Source organism: Erythranthe guttata, chromosome 7, assembly GCF_056151865.1.
Source record: "Erythranthe guttata isolate IM_541 chromosome 7, IM_541, whole genome shotgun sequence".
Classification (NCBI taxonomy): Eukaryota; Viridiplantae; Streptophyta; class Magnoliopsida; order Lamiales; family Phrymaceae; genus Erythranthe; species Erythranthe guttata.
The window spans coordinates 10,821,988-10,837,116 of record NC_142539.1 but is presented as its reverse complement, the minus strand read 5'-3'; the positions used below and the strand labels follow the sequence as shown (position 1 = coordinate 10,837,116).

The window sequence follows — 15,129 nt, the reverse complement described above, 5'->3', positions numbered from 1 at the left end:
CGGGATGAGTTACGAGGCGATCTGCATACGCACGCGAAGCTCTTTCAGACGCCGTCGGCGTGTCAATTTTGCGAAGCCCCATTGACCCCGCGCTCGCAGTGAAAAGAGGCCGTTTAGCCCAGCTTCCGCCACTATTAGACGCGATCGACGCGTTTATCGGTGCAATCAGCTCGTTCGATCGATCCGACCGGCCCCACATTGCTCGCGCTGAGGTATGCATTAGATGCTCATCGCTGTCAAAAAAAAAAAAAAAAAAAACGAAAAGCTACTAGAAAACGGGAGGTGAGACGAGAAAATAAACTACAAAAAGGTGGGGTGGGGGTGCAACACGAGGACTTCCCAGGGGGTCACCCATCCTAGTACTACTCTCGCCCAAGCACGCTTAACTTCGGAGTTCTGATGGAATCCGGTGCATTAGTGCTGGTATGATCGCACCCGTAAGTCTATGCACGCAATTCGGTTTTATGTTGAGAAACTTGCGCCGCAGCGGCTTAAAGCGTCGATAACTTTTGACTCGGGATGAGTTACGAGGCGATATGCATACGCACGCGAAGCTCTTTCAGACGCCGTCGGCGTGTCAATTTGGCGAAGCCCCATTGACCCCGCGCTCGCAGTGAAAAGAGGCCGTTTAGCCCAGCTTCCGCCACTATTAGACGCGATCGACGCGTTTATCGGTGCAATCAGCTCGTTCGATCGATCCGACCGGCCCCACATTGCTCGCGCTGAGGTATGCATTAGATGCTCATCGCTGTCAAAAAAAAAAAAAAAAAAACGAAAAGCTACTAGAAAACGGGAGGTGAGACGAGAAAATAAACTACAAAAAGGTGGGGTGGGGGTGCAACACGAGGACTTCCCAGGGGGTCACCCATCCTAGTACTACTCTCGCCCAAGCACGCTTAACTTCGGAGTTCTGATGGGATCCGGTGCATTAGTGCTGGTATGATCGCACCCGTAAGTCTATGCACGCAATTCGGTTTTATGTTGAGAAACTTGCGCCGCAGCGGCTTAAAGCGTCGATAACTTTTGACTCGGGATGAGTTACGAGGCGATCTGCATACGCACGCGAAGCTCTTTCAGACGCCGTCGGCGTGTCAATTAGGCGAAGCCCCATTGACCCCGCGCTCGCAGTGAAAAGAGGCCGTTTAGCCCAGCTTCCGCCACTATTAGACGCGATCGACGCGTTTATCGGTGCAATCAGCTCGTTCGATCGATCCGACCGGCCCCACATTGCTCGCGCTGAGGTATGCATTAGATGCTCATCGCTGTCAAAAAAAAAAAAAAAAAAACGAAAAGCTACTAGAAAACGGGAGGTGAGACGAGAAAATAAACTACAAAAAGATGGAAGGGGGTGCAACACGAGGACTTCCCAGGGGGTCACCCATCCTAGTACTACTCTCGCCCAAGCACGCTTAACTTTGGAGTTCTGATGGGATCCGGTGCGTTAGTGCTGGTATGATCGCACCCGTAAGTCTATGCACGCAATTCGGTTTTATGTTGAGAAACTTGCGCCGCAGCGGCTTAAAGCGTCGATAACTTTTGACTCGGGATGAGTTACGAGGCGATCTGCATACGCACGCGAAGCTCTTTCAGACGCCGTCGGTGTGTCAATTAGGCGAAGCCCCATTGACCCCGCGCTCGCAGTGAAAAGAGGCCGTTTAGCCCAGCTTCCGCCACTATTAGACGCGATCGACGCGTTTATCGGTGCAATCAGCTCGTTCGATCGATCCGACCGGCCCCACATTGCTCGCGCTGAGGTATGCATTAGATGCTCATCGCTGTCAAAAAAAAAAAAAAAAAAAAACGAAAAGCTACTAGAAAACGGGAGGTGAGACGAGAAAATAAACTACAAAAAGATGGAAGGGGGTGCAACACGAGGACTTCCCAGGGGGTCACCCATCCTAGTACTACTCTCGCCCAAGCACGCTTAACTTTGGAGTTCTGATGGGATCCGGTGCGTTAGTGCTGGTATGATCGCACCCGTAAGTCTATGCACGCAATTCGGTTTTATGTTGAGAAACTTGCGCCGCAGCGGCTTAAAGCGTCGATAACTTTTGACTCGGGATGAGTTACGAGGCGATCTGCATACGCACGCGAAGCTCTTTCAGACGCCGTCGGTGTGTCAATTAGGCGAAGCCCCATTGACCCCGCGCTCGCAGTGAAAAGAGGTCGTTTAGCCCAGCTTCCGCCACTATTAGACGCGATCGACGCGTTTATCGGTGCAATCAGCTCGTTCGATCGATCCGACCGGCCCCACATTGCTCGCGCTGAGGTATGCATTAGATGCTCATCGCTGTCAAAAAAAAAAAAAGAAACGAAAAGCTACTAGAAAACGGGAGGTGAGACGAGAAAATAAACTACAAAAAGATGGAAGGGGGTGCAACACGAGGACTTCCCAGGGGGTCACCCATCCTAGTACTACTCTCGCCCAAGCACGCTTAACTTTGGAGTTCTGATGGGATCCGGTGCGTTAGTGCTGGTATGATCGCACCCGTAAGTCTATGCACGCAATTCGGTTTTATGTTGAGAAACTTGCGCCGCAGCGGCTTAAAGCGTCGATAACTTTTGACTCGGGATGAGTTACGAGGCGATATGCATACGCACGCGAAGCTCTTTCAGACGCCGTCGGCGTGTCAATTTTGCGAAGCCCCATTGACCCCGCGCTCGCAGTGAAAAGAGGTCGTTTAGCCCAGCTTCCGCCACTATTAGACGCGATCGACGCGTTTATCGGTGCAATCAGCTCGTTCGATCGATCCGACCGGCCCCACATTGCTCGCGCTGAGGTATGCATTAGATGCTCATCGCTGTCAAAAAAAAAAAAAAAAAAAACGAAAAGCTACTAGAAAACGGGAGGTGAGACGAGAAAATAAACTACAAAAAGATGGAAGGGGGTGCAACACGAGGACTTCCCAGGGGGTGACCCATCCTAGTACTACTCTCGCCCAAGCACGCTTAACTTTGGAGTTATGATGGGATCCGGTGCGTTAGTGCTGGTATGATCGCACCCGTAAGTCTATGCACGCAATTCGGTTTTATGTTGAGAAACTTGCGCCGCAGCGGCTTAAAGCGTCGATAACTTTTGACTCGGGATGAGTTACGAGGCGATCTGCATACGCACGCGAAGCTCTTTCAGACGCCGTCGGTGTGTCAATTAGGCGAAGCCCCATTGACCCCGCGCTCGCAGTGAAAAGAGGCCGTTTAGCCCAGCTTCCGCCACTATTAGACGCGATCGACGCGTTTATCGGTGCAATCAGCTCGTTCGATCGATCCGACCGGCCCCACAATGCTCGCGCTGAGGTATGCATTAGATGCTCATCGCTGTCAAAAAAAAAAAAAGAAACGAAAAGCTACTAGAAAACGGGAGGTGAGACGAGAAAATAAACTACAAAAAGATGGAAGGGGTTGCAACACGAGGACTTCCCAGGGGGTCACCCATCCTAGTACTACTCTCGCCCAAGCACGCTTAACTTTGGAGTTCTGATGGGATCCGGTGCATTAGTGCTGGTATGATCGCACCCGTAAGTCTATGCACGCAATTCGGTTTTATGTTGAGAAACTTGCGCCGCAGCGGCTTAAAGCGTCGATAACTTTTGACTCGGGATGAGTTACGAGGCGATCTGCATACGCACGCGAAGCTCTTTCAGACGCCGTCGGAGTGTCAATTTGGCGAATCCCCATTAACCCCGCGCTCGCAGTGAAAAGAGGCCGTTTAGCCCAGCTTCCGCCACGGTGCAATCAACTCGTTCGATCGATCCGACCGGCCCCACAATGCTCGCGCTGAGGTATGCATTAGATGCTCATCGCTGTCAAAAAAAAAAAAAAAAAAAAGAAACGAAAAGCTACTAGAAAACGGGAGGTGAGACGAGAAAATAAACTACAAAAAGGTGGGTGGGGGTGCAACACGAGGACTTCCCAGGGGGTCACCCATCCTAGTACTACTCTCGCCCAAGCACGCTTAACTTCGGAGTTCTGATGGGATCCGGTGCATTAGTGCTGGTATGATCGCACCCGTAAGTCTATGCACGCAATTCGGTTTTATGTTGAGAACCTTGCGCCGCAGCGGCTTAAAGCGTCGATAACTTTTGACTCGGGATGAGTTACGAGGCGATATGCATACGCACGCGAAGCTCTTTCAGACGCCGTCGGCGTGTCAATTTTGCGAAGCCCCATTGACCCCGCGCTCGCAGTGAAAAGAGGCCGTTTAGCCCAGCTTCCGCCACTATTAGACGCGATCGACGCGTTTATCGGTGCAATCAGCTCGTTCGATCGATCCGACCGGCCCCACATTGCTCGCGCTGAGGTATGCATTAGATGCTCATCGCTGTCAAAAAAAAAAAAAAGAAACGAAAAGCTACTAGAAAACGGGAGGTGAGACGAGAAAATAAACTACAAAAAGATGGAAGGGGGTGCAACACGAGGACTTCCCAGGGGGTCGGTCACCCATCCTAGTACTACTCTCGCCCAAGCACGCTTAACTTTGGAGTTCTGATGGGATCCGGTGCGTTAGTGCTGGTATGATCGCACCCGTAAGTCTATGCACGCAATTCGGTTTTATGTTGAGAAACTTGCGCCGCAGCGGCTTAAAGCGTCGATAACTTTTGACTCGGGATGAGTTACGAGGCGATCTGCATACGCACGCGAAGCTCTTTCAGACGCCGTCGGTGTGTCAATTAGGCGAAGCCCCATTGACCCCGCGCTCGCAGTGAAAAGAGGCCGTTTAGCCCAGCTTCCGCCACTATTAGACGCGATCGACGCGTTTATCGGTGCAATCAGCTCGTTCGATCGATCCGACCGGCCCCACATTGCTCGCGCTGAGGTATGCATTAGATGCTCATCGCTGTCAAAAAAAAAAAAAAAAGAAACGAAAAGCTACTAGAAAACGGGAGGTGAGACGAGAAAATAAACTACAAAAAGATGGAAGGGGGTGCAACACGAGGACTTCCCAGGGGGTCACCCATCCTAGTACTACTCTCGCCCAAGCACGCTTAACTTTGGAGTTCTGATGGGATCCGGTGCGTTAGTGCTGGTATGATCGCACCCGTAAGTCTATGCACGCAATTCGGTTTTATGTTGAGAAACTTGCGCCGCAGCGGCTTAAAGCGTCGATAACTTTTGACTCGGGATGAGTTACGAGGCGATCTGCATACGCACGCGAAGCTCTTTCAGACGCCGTCGGCGTGTCAATTAGGCGAAGCCCCATTGACCCCGCGCTCGCAGTGAAAAGAGGTCGTTTAGCCCAGCTTCCGCCACTATTAGACGCGATCGACGCGTTTATCGGTGCAATCAGCTCGTTCGATCGATCCGACCGGCCCCACATTGCTCGCGCTGAGGTATGCATTAGATGCTCATCGCTGTCAAAAAAAAAAAAAAAAGAAACGAAAAGCTACTAGAAAACGGGAGGTGAGACGAGAAAATAAACTACAAAAAGATGGAAGGGGGTGCAACACGAGGACTTCCCAGGGGGTGACCCATCCTAGTACTACTCTCGCCCAAGCACGCTTAACTTTGGAGTTATGATGGGATCCGGTGCGTTAGTGCTGGTATGATCGCACCCGTAAGTCTATGCACGCAATTCGGTTTTATGTTGAGAAACTTGCGCCGCAGCGGCTTAAAGCGTCGATAACTTTTGACTCGGGATGAGTTACGAGGCGATCTGCATACGCACGCGAAGCTCTTTCAGACGCCGTCGGTGTGTCAATTAGGCGAAGCCCCATTGACCCCGCGCTCGCAGTGAAAAGAGGCCGTTTAGCCCAGCTTCCGCCACTATTAGACGCGATCGACGCGTTTATCGGTGCAATCAGCTCGTTCGATCGATCCGACCGGCCCCACAATGCTCGCGCTGAGGTATGCATTAGATGCAAATCGCTGTCAAAAAAAAAAAAAAAACGAAAAGCTACTAGAAAACGGGAGGTGAGACGAGAAAATAAACTACAAAAAGATGGAAGGGGTTGCAACACGAGGACTTCCCAGGGGGTCACCCATCCTAGTACTACTCTCGCCCAAGCACGCTTAACTTTGGAGTTCTGATGGGATCCGGTGCATTAGTGCTGGTATGATCGCACCCGTAAGTCTATGCACGCAATTCGGTTTTATGTTGAGAAACTTGCGCCGCAGCGGCTTAAAGCGTCGATAACTTTTGACTCGGGATGAGTTACGAGGCGATCTGCATACGCACGCGAAGCTCTTTCAGACGCCGTCGGAGTGTCAATTTGGCGAATCCCCATTGACCCCGCGCTCGCAGTGAAAAGAGGCCGTTTAGCCCAGCTTCCGCCACTATTAGACGCGATCGACGCGTTTATCGGTGCAATCAGCTCGTTCGATCGATCCGACCGGCCCCACAATGCTCGCGCTGAGGTATGCATTAGATGCTCATCGCTGTCAAAAAAAAAAAAAAAAAAAAACGAAAAGCTACTAGAAAACGGGAGGTGAGACGAGAAAATAAACTACAAAAAGGTGGGGTGGGGGTGCAACACGAGGACTTCCCAGGGGGTCACCCATCCTAGTACTACTCTCGCCCAAGCACGCTTAACTTCGGAGTTCTGATGGAATCCGGTGCATTAGTGCTGGTATGATCGCACCCGTAAGTCTATGCACGCAATTCGGTTTTATGTTGAGAACCTTGCGCCGCAGCGGCTTAAAGCGTCGATAACTTTTGACTCGGGATGAGTTACGAGGCGATATGCATACGCACGCGAAGCTCTTTCAGACGCCGTCGGCGTGTCAATTTTGCGAAGCCCCATTGACCCCGCGCTCGCAGTGAAAAGAGGCCGTTTAGCCCAGCTTCCGCCACTATTAGACGCGATCGACGCGTTTATCGGTGCAATCAGCTCGTTCGATCGATCCGACCGGCCCCACATTGCTCGCGCTGAGGTATGCATTAGATGCTCATCGCTGTCAAAAAAAAAAAAAAAAAAAACGAAAAGCTACTAGAAAACGGGAGGTGAGACGAGAAAATAAACTACAAAAAGATGGGGTGGGGGTGCAACACGAGGACTTCCCAGGGGGTCACCCATCCTAGTACTACTCTCGCCCAAGCACGCTTAACTTTGGAGTTCTGATGGGATCCGGTGCATTAGTGCTGGTATGATCGCACCCGTAAGTCTATGCACGCAATTCGGTTTTATGTTGAGAAACTTGCGCCGCAGCGGCTTAAAGCGTCGATAACTTTTGACTCGGGATGAGTTACGAGGCGATCTGCATACGCACGCGAAGCTCTTTCAGACGCCGTCGGCGTGTCAATTTTGCGAAGCCCCATTGACCCCGCGCTCGCAGTGAAAAGAGGTCGTTTAGCCCAGCTTCCGCCACTATTAGACGCGATCGACGCGTTTATCGGTGCAATCAGCTCGTTCGATCGATCCGACCGGCCCCACATTGCTCGCGCTGAGGTATGCATTAGATGCTCATCGCTGTCAAAAAAAAAAAAAGAAACGAAAAGCTACTAGAAAACGGGAGGTGAGACGAGAAAATAAACTACAAAAAGATGGAAGGGGGTGCAACACGAGGACTTCCCAGGGGGTCACCCATCCTAGTACTACTCTCGCCCAAGCACGCTTAACTTTGGAGTTCTGATGGGATCCGGTGCGTTAGTGCTGGTATGATCGCACCCGTAAGTCTATGCACGCAATTCGGTTTTATGTTGAGAAACTTGCGCCGCAGCGGCTTAAAGCGTCGATAACTTTTGACTCGGGATGAGTTACGAGGCGATATGCATACGCACGCGAAGCTCTTTCAGACGCCGTCGGCGTGTCAATTTTGCGAAGCCCCATTGACCCCGCGCTCGCAGTGAAAAGAGGCCGTTTAGCCCAGCTTCCGCCACTATTAGACGCGATCGACGCGTTTATCGGTGCAATCAGCTCGTTCGATCGATCCGACCGGCCCCACATTGCTCGCGCTGAGGTATGCATTAGATGCTCATCGCTGTCAAAAAAAAAAAAAAAAAAGAAACGAAAAGCTACTAGAAAACGGGAGGTGAGACGAGAAAATAAACTACAAAAAGATGGAAGGGGGTGCAACACGAGGACTTCCCAGGGGGTCACCCATCCTAGTACTACTCTCGCCCAAGCACGCTTAACTTTGGAGTTCTGATGGGATCCGGTGCGTTAGTGCTGGTATGATCGCACCCGTAAGTCTATGCACGCAATTCGGTTTTATGTTGAGAAACTTGCGCCGCAGCGGCTTAAAGCGTCGATAACTTTTGACTCGGGATGAGTTACGAGGCGATCTGCATACGCACGCGAAGCTCTTTCAGACGCCGTCGGTGTGTCAATTAGGCGAAGCCCCATTGACCCCGCGCTCGCAGTGAAAAGAGGTCGTTTAGCCCAGCTTCCGCCACTATTAGACGCGATCGACGCGTTTATCGGTGCAATCAGCTCGTTCGATCGATCCGACCGGCCCCACATTGCTCGCGCTGAGGTATGCATTAGATGCTCATCGCTGTCAAAAAAAAAAAAAAGAAACGAAAAGCTACTAGAAAACGGGAGGTGAGACGAGAAAATAAACTACAAAAAGATGGAAGGGGGTGCAACACGAGGACTTCCCAGGGGGTCACCCATCCTAGTACTACTCTCGCCCAAGCACGCTTAACTTTGGAGTTCTGATGGGATCCGGTGCGTTAGTGCTGGTATGATCGCACCCGTAAGTCTATGCACGCAATTCGGTTTTATGTTGAGAAACTTGCGCCGCAGCGGCTTAAAGCGTCGATAACTTTTGACTCGGGATGAGTTACGAGGCGATCTGCATACGCACGCGAAGCTCTTTCAGACGCCGTCGGCGTGTCAATTTTGCGAAGCCCCATTGACCCCGCGCTCGCAGTGAAAAGAGGTCGTTTAGCCCAGCTTCCGCCACTATTAGACGCGATCGACGCGTTTATCGGTGCAATCAGCTCGTTCGATCGATCCGACCGGCCCCACATTGCTCGCGCTGAGGTATGCATTAGATGCTCATCGCTGTCAAAAAAAAAAAAAAAAGAAACGAAAAGCTACTAGAAAACGGGAGGTGAGACGAGAAAATAAACTACAAAAAGATGGAAGGGGGTGCAACACGAGGACTTCCCAGGGGGTGACCCATCCTAGTACTACTCTCGCCCAAGCACGCTTAACTTTGGAGTTATGATGGGATCCGGTGCGTTAGTGCTGGTATGATCGCACCCGTAAGTCTATGCACGCAATTCGGTTTTATGTTGAGAAACTTGCGCCGCAGCGGCTTAAAGCGTCGATAACTTTTGACTCGGGATGAGTTACGAGGCGATCTGCATACGCACGCGAAGCTCTTTCAGACGCCGTCGGCGTGTCAATTTTGCGAAGCCCCATTGACCCCGCGCTCGCAGTGAAAAGAGGTCGTTTAGCCCAGCTTCCGCCACTATTAGACGCGATCGACGCGTTTATCGGTGCAATCAGCTCGTTCGATCGATCCGACCGGCCCCACATTGCTCGCGCTGAGGTATGCATTAGATGCTCATCGCTGTCAAAAAAAAAAAAAAAAAACGAAAAGCTACTAGAAAACGGGAGGTGAGACGAGAAAATAAACTACAAAAAGATGGAAGGGGGTGCAACACGAGGACTTCCCAGGGGGTGACCCATCCTAGTACTACTCTCGCCCAAGCACGCTTAACTTTGGAGTTATGATGGGATCCGGTGCGTTAGTGCTGGTATGATCGCACCCGTAAGTCTATGCACGCAATTCGGTTTTATGTTGAGAAACTTGCGCCGCAGCGGCTTAAAGCGTCGATAACTTTTGACTCGGGATGAGTTACGAGGCGATCTGCATACGCACGCGAAGCTCTTTCAGACGCCGTCGGCGTGTCAATTTTGCGAAGCCCCATTGACCCCGCGCTCGCAGTGAAAAGAGGCCGTTTAGCCCAGCTTCCGCCACTATTAGACGCGATCGACGCGTTTATCGGTGCAATCAGCTCGTTCGATCGATCCGACCGGCCCCACATTGCTCGCGCTGAGGTATGCATTAGATGCTCATCGCTGTCAAAAAAAAAAAAAAGAAACGAAAAGCTACTAGAAAACGGGAGGTGAGACGAGAAAATAAACTACAAAAAGATGGAAGGGGGTGCAACACGAGGACTTCCCAGGGGGTCACCCATCCTAGTACTACTCTCGCCCAAGCACGCTTAACTTTGGAGTTCTGATGGGATCCGGTGCGTTAGTGCTGGTATGATCGCACCCGTAAGTCTATGCACGCAATTCGGTTTTATGTTGAGAAACTTGCGCCGCAGCGGCTTAAAGCGTCGATAACTTTTGACTCGGGATGAGTTACGAGGCGATCTGCATACGCACGCGAAGCTCTTTCAGACGCCGTCGGTGTGTCAATTTGGCGAAGCCCCATTGACCCCGCGCTCGCAGTGAAAAGAGGCCGTTTAGCCCAGCTTCCGCCACTATTAGACGCGATCGACGCGTTTATCGGTGCAATCAGCTCGTTCGATCGATCCGACCGGCCCCACATTGCTCGCGCTGAGGTATGCATTAGATGCTCATCGCTGTCAAAAAAAAAAAAAAAAGAAACGAAAAGCTACTAGAAAACGGGAGGTGAGACGAGAAAATAAACTACAAAAAGATGGAAGGGGGTGCAACACGAGGACTTCCCAGGGGGTCACCCATCCTAGTACTACTCTCGCCCAAGCACGCTTAACTTTGGAGTTCTGATGGGATCCGGTGCGTTAGTGCTGGTATGATCGCACCCGTAAGTCTATGCACGCAATTCGGTTTTATGTTGAGAAACTTGCGCCGCAGCGGCTTAAAGCGTCGATAACTTTTGACTCGGGATGAGTTACGAGGCGATCTGCATACGCACGCGAAGCTCTTTCAGACGCCGTCGGTGTGTCAATTAGGCGAAGCCCCATTGACCCCGCGCTCGCAGTGAAAAGAGGCCGTTTAGCCCAGCTTCCGCCACTATTAGACGCGATCGACGCGTTTATCGGTGCAATCAGCTCGTTCGATCGATCCGACCGGCCCCACAATGCTCGCGCTGAGGTATGCATTAGATGCAAATCGCTGTCAAAAAAAAAAAAAAAAACGAAAAGCTACTAGAAAACGGGAGGTGAGACGAGAAAATAAACTACAAAAAGATGGAAGGGGGTGCAACACGAGGACTTCCCAGGGGGTCACCCATCCTAGTACTACTCTCGCCCAAGCACGCTTAACTTTGGAGTTCTGATGGGATCCGGTGCATTAGTGCTGGTATGATCGCACCCGTAAGTCTATGCACGCAATTCGGTTTTATGTTGAGAAACTTGCGCCGCAGCGGCTTAAAGCGTCGATAACTTTTGACTCGGGATGAGTTACGAGGCGATCTGCATACGCACGCGAAGCTCTTTCAGACGCCGTCGGAGTGTCAATTTGGCGAAGCCCCATTGACCCCGCGCTCGCAGTGAAAAGAGGCCGTTTAGCCCAGCTTCCGCCACTATTAGACGCGATCGACGCGTTTATCGGTGCAATCAACTCGTTCGATCGATCCGACCGGCCCCACAATGCTCGCGCTGAGGTATGCATTAGATGCTCATCGCTGTCAAAAAAAAAAAAAAAAAAAAGAAACGAAAAGCTACTAGAAAACGGGAGGTGAGACGAGAAAATAAACTACAAAAAGGTGGGGTGGGGGTGCAACACGAGGACTTCCCAGGGGGTCACCCATCCTAGTACTACTCTCGCCCAAGCACGCTTAACTTCGGAGTTCTGATGGAATCCGGTGCATTAGTGCTGGTATGATCGCACCCGTAAGTCTATGCACGCAATTCGGTTTTATGTTGAGAACCTTGCGCCGCAGCGGCTTAAAGCGTCGATAACTTTTGACTCGGGATGAGTTACGAGGCGATATGCATACGCACGCGAAGCTCTTTCAGACGCCGTCGGCGTGTCAATTTTGCGAAGCCCCATTGACCCCGCGCTCGCAGTGAAAAGAGGCCGTTTAGCCCAGCTTCCGCCACTATTAGACGCGATCGACGCGTTTATCGGTGCAATCAGCTCGTTCGATCGATCCGACCGGCCCCACATTGCTCGCGCTGAGGTATGCATTAGATGCTCATCGCTGTCAAAAAAAAAAAAAAAAAAAACGAAAAGCTACTAGAAAACGGGAGGTGAGACGAGAAAATAAACTACAAAAAGATGGGGTGGGGGTGCAACACGAGGACTTCCCAGGGGGTCACCCATCCTAGTACTACTCTCGCCCAAGCACGCTTAACTTTGGAGTTCTGATGGGATCCGGTGCATTAGTGCTGGTATGATCGCACCCGTAAGTCTATGCACGCAATTCGGTTTTATGTTGAGAAACTTGCGCCGCAGCGGCTTAAAGCGTCGATAACTTTTGACTCGGGATGAGTTACGAGGCGATATGCATACGCACGCGAAGCTCTTTCAGACGCCGTCGGCGTGTCAATTTTGCGAAGCCCCATTGACCCCGCGCTCGCAGTGAAAAGAGGTCGTTTAGCCCAGCTTCCGCCACTATTAGACGCGATCGACGCGTTTATCGGTGCAATCAGCTCGTTCGATCGATCCGACCGGCCCCACATTGCTCGCGCTGAGGTATGCATTAGATGCTCATCGCTGTCAAAAAAAAAAAAAAAAAAAAACGAAAAGCTACTAGAAAACGGGAGGTGAGACGAGAAAATAAACTACAAAAAGATGGAAGGGGGTGCAACACGAGGACTTCCCAGGGGGTCACCCATCCTAGTACTACTCTCGCCCAAGCACGCTTAACTTTGGAGTTCTGATGGGATCCGGTGCGTTAGTGCTGGTATGATCGCACCCGTAAGTCTATGCACGCAATTCGGTTTTATGTTGAGAAACTTGCGCCGCAGCGGCTTAAAGCGTCGATAACTTTTGACTCGGGATGAGTTACGAGGCGATCTGCATACGCACGCGAAGCTCTTTCAGACGCCGTCGGTGTGTCAATTAGGCGAAGCCCCATTGACCCCGCGCTCGCAGTGAAAAGAGGTCGTTTAGCCCAGCTTCCGCCACTATTAGACGCGATCGACGCGTTTATCGGTGCAATCAGCTCGTTCGATCGATCCGACCGGCCCCACATTGCTCGCGCTGAGGTATGCATTAGATGCTCATCGCTGTCAAAAAAAAAAAAAAAAAACGAAAAGCTACTAGAAAACGGGAGGTGAGACGAGAAAATAAACTACAAAAAGATGGAAGGGGGTGCAACACGAGGACTTCCCAGGGGGTCACCCATCCTAGTACTACTCTCGCCCAAGCACGCTTAACTTTGGAGTTCTGATGGGATCCGGTGCGTTAGTGCTGGTATGATCGCACCCGTAAGTCTATGCACGCAATTCGGTTTTATGTTGAGAAACTTGCGCCGCAGCGGCTTAAAGCGTCGATAACTTTTGACTCGGGATGAGTTACGAGGCGATCTGCATACGCACGCGAAGCTCTTTCAGACGCCGTCGGCGTGTCAATTTTGCGAAGCCCCATTGACCCCGCGCTCGCAGTGAAAAGAGGTCGTTTAGCCCAGCTTCCGCCACTATTAGACGCGATCGACGCGTTTATCGGTGCAATCAGCTCGTTCGATCGATCCGACCGGCCCCACATTGCTCGCGCTGAGGTATGCATTAGATGCTCATCGCTGTCAAAAAAAAAAAAAAAAAACGAAAAGCTACTAGAAAACGGGAGGTGAGACGAGAAAATAAACTACAAAAAGATGGAAGGGGGTGCAACACGAGGACTTCCCAGGGGGTGACCCATCCTAGTACTACTCTCGCCCAAGCACGCTTAACTTTGGAGTTATGATGGGATCCGGTGCGTTAGTGCTGGTATGATCGCACCCGTAAGTCTATGCACGCAATTCGGTTTTATGTTGAGAAACTTGCGCCGCAGCGGCTTAAAGCGTCGATAACTTTTGACTCGGGATGAGTTACGAGGCGATCTGCATACGCACGCGAAGCTCTTTCAGACGCCGTCGGCGTGTCAATTTGCGAAGCCCCATTGACCCCGCGCTCGCAGTGAAAAGAGGTCGTTTAGCCCAGCTTCCGCCACTATTAGACGCGATCGACGCGTTTATCGGTGCAATCAGCTCGTTCGATCGATCCGACCGGCCCCACATTGCTCGCGCTGAGGTATGCATTAGATGCTCATCGCTGTCAAAAAAAAAAAAAAAGAAACGAAAAGCTACTAGAAAACGGGAGGTGAGACGAGAAAATAAACTACAAAAAGATGGAAGGGGGTGCAACACGAGGACTTCCCAGGGGGTGACCCATCCTAGTACTACTCTCGCCCAAGCACGCTTAACTTTGGAGTTATGATGGGATCCGGTGCGTTAGTGCTGGTATGATCGCACCCGTAAGTCTATGCACGCAATTCGGTTTTATGTTGAGAAACTTGCGCCGCAGCGGCTTAAAGCGTCGATAACTTTTGACTCGGGATGAGTTACGAGGCGATCTGCATACGCACGCGAAGCTCTTTCAGACGCCGTCGGCGTGTCAATTTTGCGAAGCCCCATTGACCCCGCGCTCGCAGTGAAAAGAGGTCGTTTAGCCCAGCTTCCGCCACTATTAGACGCGATCGACGCGTTTATCGGTGCAATCAGCTCGTTCGATCGATCCGACCGGCCCCACATTGCTCGCGCTGAGGTATGCATTAGATGCTCATCGCTGTCAAAAAAAAAAAAAAAGAAACGAAAAGCTACTAGAAAACGGGAGGTGAGACGAGAAAATAAACTACAAAAAGATGGAAGGGGGTGCAACACGAGGACTTCCCAGGGGGTGACCCATCCTAGTACTACTCTCGCCCAAGCACGCTTAACTTTGGAGTTCTGATGGGATCCGGTGCGTTAGTGCTGGTATGATCGCACCCGTAAGTCTATGCACGCAATTCGGTTTTATGTTGAGAAACTTGCGCCGCAGCGGCTTAAAGCGTCGATAACTTTTGACTCGGGATGAGTTACGAGGCGATCTGCATACGCACGCGAAGCTCTTTCAGACGCCGTCGGCGTGTCAATTTTGCGAAGCCCCATTGACCCCGCGCTCGCAGTGAAAAGAGGTCGTTTAGCCCAGCTTCCGCCACTATTAGACGCGATCGACGCGTTTATCGGTGCAATCAGCTCGTTCGATCGATCCGACCGGCCCCACATTGCTCGCGCTGAGGTATGCATTAGATGCTCATCGCTGTCAAAAAAAAAAAAAAAAAAAAC

The 15,129-nt window shown here is 51.2% G+C and overlaps 29 non-coding genes across 29 annotated transcripts; all 29 read right to left on the bottom strand.

Annotated features, from left to right (window-relative positions):
* Nucleotides 1-318: 318 nt before the first annotated feature.
* LOC148769457 (5S ribosomal RNA) lies at nt 319-437 on the bottom strand. The gene has a single exon (XR_016032536.1). It is a non-coding gene; the product is annotated as a 5S ribosomal RNA (ribosomal RNA).
* Nucleotides 438-832: 395 nt separating this feature from the next.
* Nucleotides 833-951, bottom strand: LOC148769456 (5S ribosomal RNA). The gene has a single exon (XR_016032659.1). It is a non-coding gene; the product is annotated as a 5S ribosomal RNA (ribosomal RNA).
* A 394-nt stretch (nt 952-1,345) lies between these two features.
* Nucleotides 1,346-1,464, bottom strand: LOC148769455 (5S ribosomal RNA). The gene has a single exon (XR_016032628.1). It is a non-coding gene; the product is annotated as a 5S ribosomal RNA (ribosomal RNA).
* A 396-nt stretch (nt 1,465-1,860) lies between these two features.
* Nucleotides 1,861-1,979, bottom strand: LOC148769454 (5S ribosomal RNA). The gene has a single exon (XR_016032627.1). It is a non-coding gene; the product is annotated as a 5S ribosomal RNA (ribosomal RNA).
* Nucleotides 1,980-2,371: 392 nt separating this feature from the next.
* On the bottom strand, nt 2,372-2,490 carry LOC148769453 (5S ribosomal RNA). The gene has a single exon (XR_016032626.1). It is a non-coding gene; the product is annotated as a 5S ribosomal RNA (ribosomal RNA).
* A 395-nt stretch (nt 2,491-2,885) lies between these two features.
* LOC148769452 (5S ribosomal RNA) lies at nt 2,886-3,004 on the bottom strand. Its single transcript, XR_016032800.1, has one exon. It is a non-coding gene; the product is annotated as a 5S ribosomal RNA (ribosomal RNA).
* Nucleotides 3,005-3,396: 392 nt separating this feature from the next.
* Nucleotides 3,397-3,515, bottom strand: LOC148769451 (5S ribosomal RNA). The gene has a single exon (XR_016032679.1). It is a non-coding gene; the product is annotated as a 5S ribosomal RNA (ribosomal RNA).
* Nucleotides 3,516-3,888: 373 nt separating this feature from the next.
* LOC148769450 (5S ribosomal RNA) lies at nt 3,889-4,007 on the bottom strand. The gene has a single exon (XR_016032647.1). It is a non-coding gene; the product is annotated as a 5S ribosomal RNA (ribosomal RNA).
* Nucleotides 4,008-4,400: 393 nt separating this feature from the next.
* On the bottom strand, nt 4,401-4,523 carry LOC148769449 (5S ribosomal RNA). Its single transcript, XR_016032809.1, has one exon. It is a non-coding gene; the product is annotated as a 5S ribosomal RNA (ribosomal RNA).
* Nucleotides 4,524-4,918: 395 nt separating this feature from the next.
* Nucleotides 4,919-5,037, bottom strand: LOC148769448 (5S ribosomal RNA). Its single transcript, XR_016032624.1, has one exon. It is a non-coding gene; the product is annotated as a 5S ribosomal RNA (ribosomal RNA).
* Nucleotides 5,038-5,432: 395 nt separating this feature from the next.
* Nucleotides 5,433-5,551, bottom strand: LOC148769447 (5S ribosomal RNA). Its single transcript, XR_016032799.1, has one exon. It is a non-coding gene; the product is annotated as a 5S ribosomal RNA (ribosomal RNA).
* A 391-nt stretch (nt 5,552-5,942) lies between these two features.
* LOC148769446 (5S ribosomal RNA) lies at nt 5,943-6,061 on the bottom strand. Its single transcript, XR_016032678.1, has one exon. It is a non-coding gene; the product is annotated as a 5S ribosomal RNA (ribosomal RNA).
* A 397-nt stretch (nt 6,062-6,458) lies between these two features.
* On the bottom strand, nt 6,459-6,577 carry LOC148769445 (5S ribosomal RNA). Its single transcript, XR_016032535.1, has one exon. It is a non-coding gene; the product is annotated as a 5S ribosomal RNA (ribosomal RNA).
* Nucleotides 6,578-6,973: 396 nt separating this feature from the next.
* LOC148769444 (5S ribosomal RNA) lies at nt 6,974-7,092 on the bottom strand. Its single transcript, XR_016032568.1, has one exon. It is a non-coding gene; the product is annotated as a 5S ribosomal RNA (ribosomal RNA).
* Nucleotides 7,093-7,484: 392 nt separating this feature from the next.
* On the bottom strand, nt 7,485-7,603 carry LOC148769443 (5S ribosomal RNA). The gene has a single exon (XR_016032623.1). It is a non-coding gene; the product is annotated as a 5S ribosomal RNA (ribosomal RNA).
* Nucleotides 7,604-8,000: 397 nt separating this feature from the next.
* LOC148769442 (5S ribosomal RNA) lies at nt 8,001-8,119 on the bottom strand. The gene has a single exon (XR_016032622.1). It is a non-coding gene; the product is annotated as a 5S ribosomal RNA (ribosomal RNA).
* Nucleotides 8,120-8,512: 393 nt separating this feature from the next.
* LOC148769441 (5S ribosomal RNA) lies at nt 8,513-8,631 on the bottom strand. The gene has a single exon (XR_016032621.1). It is a non-coding gene; the product is annotated as a 5S ribosomal RNA (ribosomal RNA).
* Nucleotides 8,632-9,026: 395 nt separating this feature from the next.
* On the bottom strand, nt 9,027-9,145 carry LOC148769440 (5S ribosomal RNA). Its single transcript, XR_016032798.1, has one exon. It is a non-coding gene; the product is annotated as a 5S ribosomal RNA (ribosomal RNA).
* Nucleotides 9,146-9,538: 393 nt separating this feature from the next.
* On the bottom strand, nt 9,539-9,657 carry LOC148769439 (5S ribosomal RNA). The gene has a single exon (XR_016032796.1). It is a non-coding gene; the product is annotated as a 5S ribosomal RNA (ribosomal RNA).
* A 393-nt stretch (nt 9,658-10,050) lies between these two features.
* LOC148769438 (5S ribosomal RNA) lies at nt 10,051-10,169 on the bottom strand. Its single transcript, XR_016032620.1, has one exon. It is a non-coding gene; the product is annotated as a 5S ribosomal RNA (ribosomal RNA).
* A 395-nt stretch (nt 10,170-10,564) lies between these two features.
* LOC148769437 (5S ribosomal RNA) lies at nt 10,565-10,683 on the bottom strand. The gene has a single exon (XR_016032619.1). It is a non-coding gene; the product is annotated as a 5S ribosomal RNA (ribosomal RNA).
* Nucleotides 10,684-11,075: 392 nt separating this feature from the next.
* On the bottom strand, nt 11,076-11,194 carry LOC148769436 (5S ribosomal RNA). The gene has a single exon (XR_016032566.1). It is a non-coding gene; the product is annotated as a 5S ribosomal RNA (ribosomal RNA).
* A 400-nt stretch (nt 11,195-11,594) lies between these two features.
* On the bottom strand, nt 11,595-11,713 carry LOC148769435 (5S ribosomal RNA). The gene has a single exon (XR_016032534.1). It is a non-coding gene; the product is annotated as a 5S ribosomal RNA (ribosomal RNA).
* A 396-nt stretch (nt 11,714-12,109) lies between these two features.
* Nucleotides 12,110-12,228, bottom strand: LOC148769434 (5S ribosomal RNA). Its single transcript, XR_016032565.1, has one exon. It is a non-coding gene; the product is annotated as a 5S ribosomal RNA (ribosomal RNA).
* Nucleotides 12,229-12,624: 396 nt separating this feature from the next.
* On the bottom strand, nt 12,625-12,743 carry LOC148769433 (5S ribosomal RNA). The gene has a single exon (XR_016032618.1). It is a non-coding gene; the product is annotated as a 5S ribosomal RNA (ribosomal RNA).
* Nucleotides 12,744-13,136: 393 nt separating this feature from the next.
* LOC148769432 (5S ribosomal RNA) lies at nt 13,137-13,255 on the bottom strand. The gene has a single exon (XR_016032617.1). It is a non-coding gene; the product is annotated as a 5S ribosomal RNA (ribosomal RNA).
* A 393-nt stretch (nt 13,256-13,648) lies between these two features.
* On the bottom strand, nt 13,649-13,767 carry LOC148769431 (5S ribosomal RNA). The gene has a single exon (XR_016032795.1). It is a non-coding gene; the product is annotated as a 5S ribosomal RNA (ribosomal RNA).
* A 393-nt stretch (nt 13,768-14,160) lies between these two features.
* LOC148769430 (5S ribosomal RNA) lies at nt 14,161-14,279 on the bottom strand. Its single transcript, XR_016032794.1, has one exon. It is a non-coding gene; the product is annotated as a 5S ribosomal RNA (ribosomal RNA).
* Nucleotides 14,280-14,673: 394 nt separating this feature from the next.
* LOC148769429 (5S ribosomal RNA) lies at nt 14,674-14,792 on the bottom strand. The gene has a single exon (XR_016032656.1). It is a non-coding gene; the product is annotated as a 5S ribosomal RNA (ribosomal RNA).
* Nucleotides 14,793-15,129: the final 337 nt, after the last annotated feature.